Raw genomic sequence first — 14,251 nt, forward strand, 5'->3', positions numbered from 1 at the left:
CACGTGAATGACGTGAATACTAAAATCATATCTGATTTTCCGCGCAAATTAATCAATCTGCATGCATTTTGCAAGCTTATGTCATTAGTTTGCATCTCTTGAACTTATTAAAGTAAAAGTTTGACATTACAGGTTAGCAAAGAGAATAAAATTGTTAATTCGTCATAGAAGAATTCATTTTAACATAAATTGATCCTACATCGTGTATATTGAGTTTATCAATATATAGAGCTTTTATTACTGATACAACATTGCCTAGCTCTTTATAGGTTATAGGAGAATTTTAAGTGACATAACCTCATTTCGTTCATTTTTGGATATGTTTTGGAGGTAGTCCAGCTGAATATGCTGACCTCGACACTTATCGCCAGAAAAATCGCCATCTTGGATCATTCAATCAACCTGGAGGGTTTAATTTTCAACGTATTTGATTAAATTTAGACTTTTTGGAAAGATCTCAAAATTCTGAACTCGACTACATCGGTCGCAATCGGTGATGGATCGGGAAAGTAACGGTAATAGCCGTAATTTAAAAATACTGTTTTTCGCACTTTTTCTGTCTTTTGACTCATATAAAATTCAAACAGTAAGAGATATCGACTTACGGATTCCGGTGACCATCCTAACTAAAATGACATTATATCGAGAATAGTATCTTTATATTTCTCCACTCCGCCTTCATACCTTTGATAATTCACCGAAGTCTATAAATAATGAGGTTTTTCTAGCTTTGCTTTAAATTGGCGTCTTTTAAGATATGTTTTCGGATATATTTTGTTGTTAGTCCAGCTTAACATGTCATTTTTAGACACCCTTCACCGGCTAAATGACTATCCTGAATTATTTAAGGGAAATGGCCTAAGTTTGAACCGATTTGGTCAAATAATTAATTAAAGTATTTATAATTTTTTAAAATACCCTCTGCTTGAATCATTTTCAATTCCGAAATGATTTTATGATGATTTATAAACAATTTTTTTTGTTTATAAATTTTTATAAAAGTTGTTTATGGGAGGTTGGTCACCAACGCTAAGACGGCGGTGGACGCCAAAAATTGCACGGGATCTCAGTGAAACGAAACTGTATTTCGAAAGCATTGTTTATGAATAAATTTATCTATCTATCTATCTATCTATTTAAATCGCCATCAATCTTATATGCATCAACAAACCTTGTGAAAAAGAGTTCCTTCTCTGGAGTTTAAGCAGCTCGCAAAGACTCGGACGCTTTGCAACCCCTTTGTGCTGAAAAAGATACAGAAAAGTTACGGCTAAAATCCGTAAGTAATCTTGGAGCTTTTTTTTAGGTCAAGTTAAACGTTAAATGCTACTCAGAATTTCTTTTCGCACGCTTGGAAATTTTTTGGGACAAGTGGGACCAATTTGAATCCAATCTAAGTCTAAATCTAATTTAGATTGATTTAAGATTATGCCTGTTTACAAAATGTAAATTACGCAGGGGGTGAATAAGTATGGCCAGCGAATGAACCGTAAAGTGGCAGATCGGTAGAACTCGCCGATCTGTCTGCAAGATCGCACTGATCGCGCGATCAGTCTCTAGAATCGCACTGATCGATACCCAAAGTGAGCCGTGAGTGGCAGAACGGTAGATCCTATCAATCTGTATCCAAGATCTTACTGAACGTGCAATCAGTCTCCAGGATCGCCTGATAGCGCGATCAATCTCTAGCACCGGCACCCTAGAGCAACGTGTGGTATTTCGGGACACTTTTTAGCATTTTCAAGTTTCAAACAGCCTAACGACTTCTCACAATTTTTTTTTCTTTAATGATACAAATATTTCTGTTCCTTATGCTATCCAGAATAAGATTCTGATCGAAAAATGTTGAATAATACATCATTTTTTATACAAAATATCAAAATATGTAAAGAAGTAAAAGTGGTATATTTTGGGACAGTTGTGTATTTCGGGACAGACGAAAATCGCTATTATGCAAATAAATTTCACCGAGTCTGATTTTTTACCTTTAAGTTGTAAAGTGACTTAAATCGAAAAAAAACTAAGCACTGTTTGTGTTGACATCTACAAAATTGACCGCACTGAAGGTTTTGTAGAAAGTGGAATGTGACACTCACAATTCACGCGTATTTCATGCTTTAAATTAAATAAAATTTCAGAAGTTTTATGTTTATCTGATACGTGAAAAGCTTAATATTTCATATAGAACTTAAAAATAATTAGAAAACAAATATTTATAGCATTTTTGATGTGTCCCAAAATACCCATATTAGGGTGGAATCACCAGTTCTCGCCAGTGCAGTGCCCCACTTCTCGCCACTTACATTGAAATCGCTATTTTTCGCAATTTATGAAATAAATGAGTCGCAATTTTTTTGGATTCACGATTTTGATCACTTTTTAGAGCAATATTTTAAGCAATTGCATCGAATCCAACATCTCTTACCAAATGTACTAAGTGTCGTCAAATTTTCATCAGGCCAAAATACCTATTTGGGTAAATAATTTGTCTATTGAATATTTAATTGCACTTGTGGACTACATAAAATTTGTATTTAGTCAATTAATATTTCATTTTATATTATTTTTGTATAAAAATGAGGCATGGCGAGAAGTGGTAATATTCTGGAATTGATTTTACCACCTGTCGCCATATCTTTTCAATAGGCGACGCTAACTTCACTTCGTACATTCTCAGTTGTCAAATCTGCATTGCTTACTTTCTGCAAAAGCCCCATAATTTGATTTCTCAAATAAAAGTGAAGAAAAATCATTTAAAGAGAGTAATAATAAAGTGATCACAAGGAAAGAGAAATGGTAAATGTATTCTTTTCATAGCTTTGCCTAAAATAACCGAGTGTGGTTCTTTTCAAGTGGGTGGCGAGAAGTGGTTACAAATTTTACAAAACTGGCGAAAAGTGGTAAAAAGTGGCGACGAAATGGTTATTTTTGCATTATTAATAAAAATCAGTTTTTTAAGTAGTCCAGCGTTATGTTCTAGGATTATTGTTTTCACGTATCTAGAGCCAATACATCTAAGTAACTTTGTGTCAAATTTGACTTATCTTGTAACAAGGATTCAAAAGTTATGATTAAATGAATTTAATTTTTTCCTAAACATGGCGATAGTCGGTTATTCCACCCTATGTCTCGAAAAGCAACTTGTCCAGAAAAACCACACGTTACCCTATCCCCCTGAAATAACATGAATTGGATGTTCATACATTATGACGTATTAAACATTTTAGTTATTTTAAACTTAATTTGTCATACTTATATTGTTCACGAAATTTGTTACGATCAATTGTAAGTTAATTTGATATTACAATTCTTTTCTTATTCCGGTAAATATGAGAAGTTAGTCGAAATTATACCTCTCTGAATCACAAAATTATAAATGCTATATTTTATTTTTAAATGTGCGTGCATTAAAAAGTCTAATATTCTCTCACATGTGCAAATTGTCACCTTAAAATGTGAAAGGATTTTGCCAACTGAGAAAAAGTTGAGATCTTTTAAATTGGTACCAAGCTCTGTAATAGCTTTGTGTGAACAAACTCAACAAATTGCTCAGATGATCTTCTTTCGCACTCCACCAAGATATATAGTTATATTATAAGTCATGAAAGAGTGTAAAGAAAAAAGAATGCTACGAACTTCTTTCATCATTATAACACTTGCTAAGAGAGTATTTCATCCAATTGTTTCACAATTATGATGTGTATGCGTGTTTGTGTTAGCTCGGCGCCTTTTTTTTCGGAGTGAAACATTATGCAATGTAAACTTAATTGCATCGTCAATCGCTACATAATTCAAGTCTGTGGATCATTTAATTTCTTTCTCTCACATCAAATATTTGGGGTTATAGACGGTGCACGGGTTCAAAAAGAATTTTCCAAATTGAAAATTGTGTTTTTTGATACAGAATTATTGAAATAATTGAGTAAAGTAGAACAAACATTTGAACAGAATTGTTGAAATTCCCAATTGTTGGAGTTTTTTTTTTTTGGAAGAGAATGGCTTCTGGGACCAATGGGTGATCAATTGATTATTTGATTGGTGGTTGTTCAATGTGATTTTGTAGGACAAACCAAAAAGTTCATTGAGACAATTTTCTTAAGATATATAGGCATTACTGTGGCTTTGGAGGGAATTTCTATGTAGTCAGATATGCTACCATTTGGAATGAAATATCACGCGTTGTTCTTTTTGTACATGCAAAAGTAGCAGTTGGTGTGACCTTCGCGGTATAGAATATTTTATAACGCCTCTCTCAAAGATATTTATACTGGAATATGTGGAGATGTAGAGGGTTCCTATTCACAATCTCACCAAAGGTATAAGACATATAAGACGATATTCAATAAAAGAAAAATCCTGTTCTACCAGTTGTTGATATAATAGTGCTTGGGGTCCGGGGATAAAAACACAGCAGAAATCGTCATCTGTTTTTGTGTGACCATCTCTCCTCACCATTGGAAACCCATCTCGCGGACCGAGATCCAAAAAAGATCTTTTCATTTTTGGCTATGTACTTGGGCATGGTGAATTGTCGGTGAAAAGAATTCAAACTGCCTGTTATTTTTTTTTTCTGGTCGTACACACTCTTGCGGCTCCCATTCAAGAAAAACCACGGTGTGCACATTAATCTTATGTAATCAAATGCGCGGAATGAGTTATGAATTTTTAGCTAAATCAATATATAATAGCTTATAATTTTCATTTTCGAAATTGAAAATAAACACATTTCAACAAGTTCAGGGAGGAACTCTCAACAGTACCATTTTGGAGCTCATTACAACAGAGGTGTATATCAGATGAAAAGGTGTTTTGTAATAAGTATTCTGTATGCTTTCCCAAATAGAGATTCGGCTTCATTTATTTTACGAATGCTGGTAAATGAGAAAGAAGTTATTGAAGAAGAATTAATCTCAATTCGATGATGAATTGACAGGGGAACTGTAGGAAAATGGGGAACACACATTAACATGGCATAAGAAATCTGTGTTGAAGATCATCTAAAGCTCAACAACTTCATGTTGAAGACATAACCTCTAAAAGTAAGGTTATGTCATTTACAGTAGACTCTCTCTCAATTGGGCATTTGCGGCAAAATTTCATCCGATTTATCGATAGATTTCGGCGTCAAAGCCTTTGTAAATTCCTCAAAAAGCTCTCAATTATAAAGAATCACGATAAAATAGGAAGAACTACAGCGAATCTGAGCAAATTAGCTTCATAATTAAACGTTAAAATTGTCAACAAAATTTTTCGCCCGATTAAGAAAGAGCCGATCGAGCGAGACTCTACTTTAAAATATTCTCCGAATTCTGAAATAATCCTGACGTAAAAACGCTTGACTTCTAAATATTCTTTTATATAGGGGAAAGTGCTCATGCTTCGTACGATCGCAAGCTCCGTAATGACCAATTTTTACCTATGAATAAATATGTGATGATGACCCCACATATTTCAAAAACTGGTCAATTTCCCCTAGTTTTTAAAATATAGGTGCACTGAATCACATTTATCGAGAAACATACCAAGAAATTAGTCATTACAAAGCTTGGGATCGTACGAAGCACGGTTTACTTCTCCCTACATTTTTGTGGTAAATTTACATACTCTTACTCACTGTGAATTCTTCCAAAAGCTGCAATGAGGAAGAACCACAATACAACTGAGAAAAACCACAACAATTTTTAGCATATTTGCTTTATACAAAAAAAATAACATAACTAAGAGTCATAAATGTCAACAAACTTTTGAATTGAACAGGTATTTGGATAAAAAGTTGCAAGATCTATAGAGAAATGCATAAGCAAGGGTCTTAACTTACTTAACAGGCGCTACAATCAAAGTGCTGGTCCTAGGCTTGATTGAAATTTGAAATTTCGGATGACGCAGAATTTCGGACAAACCAATTTAGACTTTGGACAATCCTCTTAAAACTTGATAAAATTCAGTTATTTAATCTTTAAAGTACTTAAGAGATAATCTTCAAAGTACTCAAGCACTCAATTGTTACTAGATTCCAGTTCTAATCATAGCTTCCAAATTGGATTTTTCGGAATTCTACGTTGACCGAAATTGCAAATCTAACGCTACCAGTAATCAGCTGCTGATAGCACTTTAATAAATAAAATTAATTTAATAAAAAATGCTCTTTTACTAGAAAAAATTAAAGAGAGTACAACCTGTTTGTTTTTAGTTTAGTTCTTAATAAGATCCCAATGTTAACGAAAATCGTAAAGTAATTTTTGAAACGTAAATTATAATGGCGCTGGCACACCTTTTCAATTGAGGGAATTTCAACCGATTGAAATTTTACTTCTTACTCTTTCAAAGTGAAATAAGATATATTTGTCTTTTTCTGCCAAATGAAAATTGGAATTTCAATTTCATTTTCAATTTCGATTTTAATTTTCATTTGACCGAAAAGGACAGCTATATCTAATTTCAGTTTAAAAGAGAAAGAGGTAAAATTTCAATCGATTGAATTTCACTCAATTGAAAAGGTGTGCCAGCGCCATAAAGTTTTTAACTGAAAACTGTGTACTGGTACTGGCTAATGCATTCCTTCATGCAAAATGTATGAAAGCGCCTTATCAGGTGATAGAGTTAGTTCAGTCAAATATAATCATGATCTGTTGTAAGGACAGGATATAGGAGAGTGTGCGGTAATTTGTGGCATGAATGACTTTAGAAAATATAAAATTTTGGGATAAGAAATTAGTATGTATATGAAAAGTAGGGTCGGAGGAACATCGGTTCCACAGGGAACCCCTATTGACACTTTTGTAAAAATGTTGAAAATTATTTAGTGTATCTAGTAAAGTATAAGTAATATAACGTTTTTTCTGTAATATACGTTTTAGTATAAACAGAAATGTTCAAATTTCATATCCCAAATGGTACAGAGTAGGGTGTCAATAGGTGCTGACACGAGTTCTTAAAGTGTCAATAGACGTTCCTTTCACCCTAATCTATAAATAGAAAACACCCAAGAGAAACTAGCTGTATTTTGTAAACTTAAAAACGTGGATATCTGAAACTACCCTACCTCTCTCTACCTACACATCGTTCGTAGGAGACGTCATTTCCAACTTCAGCGTACGTAAACCGAAAGTTTCACTCTGAAAAGTTCAATTTCTCTCTGGGTCAAAAATGGCTAAACTTCAATCAATCTTCTGTTATTAGTCAAACGTTCACAGATAATCATTTAAAATTTGTAGAGACCCCCTTTAATTTTCTCTGCGACTCATTTTCGGAATATTAATAAAACACGCGATGATCATATGCAATAAAACTTGGAGATGCAATTGCGGGAATGACGCAGATTAAAAAAAAACCTTCAATCAATGCGATGATCACATGAATGAAACGCAACACTGAGAGATGATCGTGAGAGAGTGAAAGAGATCTTGTGTTCATTTTCACGATCATCCACCGTATCGTGATGATTCTGTAAAAGAGCCCCATAAAGCACATTGACTGAGGCCTCTGGGTACAAGAGAGGTATCATAATATGACACAAAGAAATGGGAATCCCACACACCTTTTAATCACGAAAATTTTTCTATGCGGAAAAAAAGAACCTTCTGTGTATATAGATTTTCTATATGTGCTAACTGATTGATTTTACGCCTCTCTTTTTCTGCCTAAACCCCCCTTCTCCTTCTTCTCGATTCCACAAAAGCCTCAAAAAAAATACAGGTGGAAAAATTGCTTTCATTGAGAGTGTATGTCCCAGAAAATTACAAATTACTGCACACTCACATTGACGAATTTTCTGCTACTTTTTTATTTGCACTTATTCACTCATGCATTGAAAATTGTTGGAAAAGAACACTCCAGTAAATCAAAGACTGAAGGAAATTTTTATTATTAAATCTCACCGAGATGAGTTTTTTTTTACTTCTATTATTCCACAAAAAAGTCCAAGAAATACTGCAAGAAAAAAAATCATCACACTGTTCAAACACTGGAAATATTATTCACACTGAAATTAATAAAGTGAACAAAGTTTTAGAAGCAAAATAGAAAAAAAAAACAACAAAATATCACAAATACGATTAGAAAGTTATTATGTGTGCTTATTCCTGTTCATATAAATTTCGCTATATCTTATGTCAATTTAGTTTCCTACATTCTCATGTCTAGCTTTTCGCAGTCTATTGCTAAGAAAAAAAAATTAAAAAAATAAATCTCACCTTCCCACTTTTGAGTCACTCTCAGAGTTTTATATTATTTTGCAAATGGCATCATCATTGATTAAAATATTCTCAATCATTTTCACCGCGTGATTTGAATTTCTAGATAAAAATGTTGTCTTCGAGGAGAAATAAAATGCCACAGATACACGCAATTTTGTTAAACAGAAGACAGAAACGTGTAACCCCAATTCCAATCCAGTGAGAATATTTTTTCGAGAAGAAAAATCAAAATAAAAGAAGCCTTCCTGACCTTCCAATTACACCCAAAAAGAATCACATGTAGATAGTGAGTCAATTTACACAATTATGATAATGAATGAAAAAAAAAATGTGCCAAAAAATTCTATAAATTATCCACGGAAAACTAGAAATACGTGTTTCACGTTCTTAATTCTTAAATATCAAAACATCACGATTAAGAATAGAATAATGCGCCGGTTTTTTGCAGTACAGAGCAGATAAATCAGAATTGAACAGGATGGTATCCAAAAAAAAAACTTCTTTTTTTATTTTAAGTATCAAAGTTTTGGAAGTTTAATCTTTAATTCCCTCTTAAGAGCACTTAGTCATGTAATTCAAATCGTTTATTGATAAAAAAAACAACTCACAAAATTAATGACTGACCGCAATTAATCGTTTGTTTTTAACTTTTTGTAGAGTATTAAAGATTTATACTGTATCAGTCTTATCCTGTACATGCGAACTTTGCTTACGGATAGGGGAGCATAATCTTAACTTATAAAAAAAAATTAGGGGAAACTGGGGCAACACCAAACACGGGGTACCACCAAACACTGCGATTTTCTAATCGGACATTGGATATCAGAAGATAAGACCGATAGGAATTTATAGGCACAATAGGGATGCTTGTCCACTGAAGGAATGGTCGAGATAGTCCAAGTAGTTTAGAAATAAAAATTACTGTTTGGTGGTACCCCGTGTTTGGTGGTGCCCCAGTTTCCCCTAACTAACTTATTTAGAGTAATGGAGCATTATATCGGATAGCTTGCAATACCGGCCACTTTGAGGGAAACATCGGACATTGCAACTAAATAATTAAAATTATGCAATACTCTTCGAGAGACGAATGCTGAGACGGATCTATGGCTCCGTGGAGAGTACCGTATCCGGACGAACCATAAGCTGGACCTCCTTTATGAGGAGCCAGATATTATGGCCTCCATCAGAACACGTCAAATCAAACGGCTGGGACGGCTGGGACACATATGTCGCAGCTGAAAGGATGCCTAAAAAGCTACTAAACAATGATTTGGCGAACTTTGACTAATCTAGACTGATTTCATTATATTTGTACTTCTTCCTAATCTAGAGTTTTTCATCAAAAATACAATCAAATAAAACAAAAAATAATAAATTAGGGGAAAGGCTCATAATTTTGGACAGTTTCTAAATTTGGACACTTTGAGGGTAAAATTGGACACTAAAAATAAATTGATTAAAATTATGGATTTTTATTCCAATATTTGATGAATAATGAATTATATCTAAATAGGGTAAAGTGATATAATTTGGAATTAGTGTTATAAGTTGGACAATTCGCCGGTACAATTTGGACATGGCTTTTTTCTTGATAAATACAGTACGAAATTTGTTTTTAAGCACAAGGAATCATATTATAAAACTAAAGCATTAAAAATATACAAATAAAAATGAAGTACTAAATTTATAAAGACAAAAAGCCCTCTCCAAATTGTACCAGTGTCCAACTTGTACCACTGTCCAACTTGTACCATTTTACCCTATTTGTTCTTTTTGGAAGACTTTAACACTAAATACGTTAAATTTTGAATATGATTTGAGTTAAAATTGCTTTGTTGAAAATTCAGTGTGAGCAATTGCTTACGAGAAATATGACAGAACTTTGTGTTTACTTCAGTCTTATTTAGTTGTGGTGAAGTACTAACAATGTTTCTTCGCTTTTTTGAGTGATATTATTGAATATTCATTGAATATTGTGTTGATTCACGTTAGTGGTGATTTGTACATTTGACCTGGAGTGAGATTTGCCTTCTGAATTACGTATTTCGTGTGAAAAATGCGCAATCTTTTAAGACATTTACCAGTGAGGTGATAATCCTTATTTTGGACAGGTGTTTTTCTCTGGAAATTTCGTGAAGTTTTAGCTTTTGTGAGGACTAGGTTGTACAAATGCCTGGAGAAACAAAGGAGCATCATCTCTGCGAACGAGATGTAGTGAGAAAAGCCTTGAAAGGCTCCCGGAAAGGTCAAGAAATACGCTAATCCGCACGAACTTGGAGTACCGAAGTCAACTCACTTTAATGAATGATATGGAAAGTTTCCGGGCTTATTGTGACATTCTACGTTTCCCTTACATAAACAGGAGGGGGACTTGGTAAGATTGGTTCATGAAATGAAGAACAATGGGCATCCTGTTGAGGCGGATTAGCTGTCCAAATTTACAGCCAAGTCGTCCAAATTAATAACCAAGTTGTCCAAAATAAGAGTCAAATTTACCTCTACATATCAATTCATTTTTAAACGTATTAAGACTAATTTTGGTAGAATCAAAGACAATAAACCCTTGCCAAGTTTCTACACAAACCCTTCGGAAAAGAGAGTAACAAAAAAATCAATTAGTATTGAAATTATCGCACTTCAAACTTGGAACATCGATGCGTATAAGCAGACTGTCCAAAATTATGAGCCTTTACCCTATGTATTATAAATCATCAGCCTCATCATTTTTATCGAACTTCTGTGTACAACTATTTTGTAAGTATTTAATAAATGCATGATATCTAACATGTCCTTCACAAATTGTAGAGCATAAGATCCTTGAATATTTCCACATGTTTGAGCCACTTTTGAAGCAGCGGATGGGAATTTCTTCCATTTTATTTGATTGAATTTATAATGTCTCTCTCTCCCTTCCAACGAAGCAATTAGTGCCGTACTTAATTGAATGCTCATCAAATGCGTAGGTTTTTAACAAGAATATAATAATAATAGTAAAAAAAAAACTTCTCATTCGTAATTACACTCTCACTTCATGGTGAATTTTTCAATTAATCAGAATATCACGTGGTAAGAAAAACACTATAGAAAAGAAGCCAAAGAAAAAAAATACATTTTCTTTTCTAATTGATATATTATACAAATGAATGAATTGAGGACACTTTGGAGGTAATTTTCAAAATAAAATATCGTGGGTAAAAAAATACTAATTTCTCTGCCTCTTTCTTCCGCGAGACATCGAAAAACGAGCTAATTATGATGGTATTAGATTTTAAGACGAGAGAATTATACATCATTTGTTAACCCATTAAGACTCATATCTATGAGTAAATTGCCCATAAACTATTAAATAATTTTGTAATTGATGTTTTTCCTGTTTTAAGCTAGATTTTAGGATTGAATTCAGAATAAAATTTCCTTTCTTCGAAACTGGGAATGTGCAGAAATAATTTAAGAAGGCCATAGAGAAACTCAACAATTTTATTCCACAAAAAGAGTAAGAGGAATTAAGATGAATATTCTGCAGCTCAATCTGCACTAGAGCAGAGATATGCATTACAAAGAAATGACAGTATCGCAAGCAAAATAGTTGCAGTAAGACTATTCATACTCACTCGAGAACAGATTGTACTGTACACCCGAGCCTCAAATTGAACTCCTGATAGCTTTTCTTAATAGCGGGTATGAGTTGTTCGCATGAAGTATAAGGGTAAATTTAAATTTAACGAAAACATGGTTTTTATCCCGTTTAGCATCCCCTAAACACGGTATGTCCGCAGCAATACTAAGGGTCCGGGTGACTTTGACCCTCCTGTTCCTAAGCTTTTCTTTAATTCTAATGTTTAAGAACGGTTCTCAGCGATCGGACATGGTAGATCGGATCCTGATCGAGTCAGGAACGTAGTCCTTTGTGAGGAACGTAGTCCTTCGTGAGGAACTAAGAACTTGACTTGACTGATTGAAGAAAGGTTTTTCAGAAACGATATGCAAGATATTGTAAAGAGCAAAGAACTTCGGAACAGACCTAGGACAAGGTAGCTGAAGCACATTCAGGATCTTACCTTAAATCGACTTGGGATCGACCGCGAACATCTTCCTTAAGTGGGCAAGAATCGAGAAGCGTTAGAAAATTAATGAATGAAAGGACTTCAGATCGATGATCCTAAACCTACAGTGTATGACAGTTTGGGATCAATCTTCACTGACCACGTGTTAAATCCATCAAGGATTCTGTGAGCACCTTGACTACCAGAGTGATCAGGACCCTCAGCGTCCTATGACGATCTAACATGAACTAACCCACATGATCTTCCTACAATGACCCTCCCTAAAGGGTAGGATAAGATTAAGATTTTACCAGTGGTCAGTTCTCCATTTCGGATTACCGATGCATCCAGGCTATAATTGGGCCCGTTATGCTTCCCCATTCCTACTCCATCTTATCCTCCGAAACGGGTATGTGTTTGGATCAGTGACAGTGAATATTTGTATCGACTGAAGTACCACTTTCATGCCCAAACTCGTTCTTGTACCAGCCCTACCAGCCTCAATTGTCTAGGCGGTTCACTTTTTTGATAATGTGAACCATTGGTATTACCATTCATTCATTCACTAGGCGATTTCAAAGCCGATATGGCATGAGACATATTTTTCTGCTGCTGTTCAGCTTTGAACCCGAGACCTCGAAGTCATAGAGACACTACCCTGTCCACTGATCCGCTTGAGGCTCTCCCGAAAGGATAACTCATATGCTAATACTAGGAACTCTTTAAGGAAAATCGGTACCGTTCTGAGAGACATCTAAGATGTCCAATACCAATGGGAGTTTATGCATTGCGAAGAAGCTAGTTCTAATAAACTTTTACAAGATAAATATTCTAAGGGACCAGCTTGGGTCTATTTGGGCCCTAACGAAACCTACATAGTAAAAAAAATTAACACTATTATAGTGTGTAATCTTTCACACCACTATTATAGTGTTAAATTTGAAAAAAATGTTTAATTTAAAGTTGTTGAACTTCAAGTTGTTGAATTTGGAGTTGTTGAATTTGGAGTTGTTGAATTTTTGTGTGTAAACTCAAAAATTGTTGAATTTTCATTTCATTTAATTTATTTTAGTTTTTTTATTGCCTTTTTAGACATTTGTAATGTTTTTTCCTGTGCTCGGGATCCTCCCTAATGCGAGATAATTACATCTTATGCTCGGATCTTATACTTATTATGCATATATATATTTGATGTTCTATATGACTTTTGCACAATGAAAAGTATCTCGACTGAAGTATATGTCTTAAATGGAAATTCAACAATTTTTACACAACTTTTGTTTAAAAATTCAATATCTTTGGCTGAAATACACAAGGCTTCGCACTATAATAGTGTGAAAAATTATCATCAAACTATAATAGTGTTAATTTTTGATCATGTGACGAAAAATACCATAAAGTTGTGTATGTTTTCACACTATAATAATATGAAAAACTATAATCATACTATAATAGTGATAATTTGTAGAATTTTTCAACAGTTTTAAATTACAAAACATAGTTGAAAATTTTTTATGACTATAATAGTGAGAAATTTTACACAGATCGCAATTAAATAATTAATTTATCCGATTTCACACTATTATAGTGTTAAAATTTTACACATTTTCAAATTAAACAACGTTGTTGAAAATTTTTCAACTATAATAGTGGTAATTTTCAATCACGTGACAATAAATTACCAAATTATTGTGCATTTTTTTAACATTTTATAATTAAACAACTAAAATTATCGATTTTGCACTAGTAGTAAAATTTTACACATTTTTTACTGTGTAGTATCTCAACTCTTTGTCCATTAGTTCTTTAACAGATTATGAAATCCCAAACGGTAAGAAATAGCAACGTCAAGCCTTAAAAAAATCCGAAAGATCCAATCCTTAATTTTCGGATGCCTCATCAGGAGTAGGGGAATGCTTTCAGGCTTCGCACTTCGCACACATTATAGCTTCGAACACTTCACAATCTGACTTAATAGCAATATATTTTAATAGCCAGTCTTAAGTCACACAT

At 33.7% G+C, this 14,251-nt stretch overlaps 1 protein-coding gene across 2 annotated transcripts in view; it reads right to left on the reverse strand.

Moving 5' to 3' along the window:
- LOC129810100 (titin) overlaps positions 1–14,251 on the reverse strand; it is a 79,692-nt gene that overhangs the window by 48,450 nt on the left and 16,991 nt on the right. The window lies entirely within an intron of this gene.

Source organism: Phlebotomus papatasi, chromosome 1 (genome assembly GCF_024763615.1).
Source record: "Phlebotomus papatasi isolate M1 chromosome 1, Ppap_2.1, whole genome shotgun sequence".
NCBI lineage: Eukaryota > Metazoa > Arthropoda > Insecta > Diptera > Psychodidae > Phlebotomus > Phlebotomus papatasi.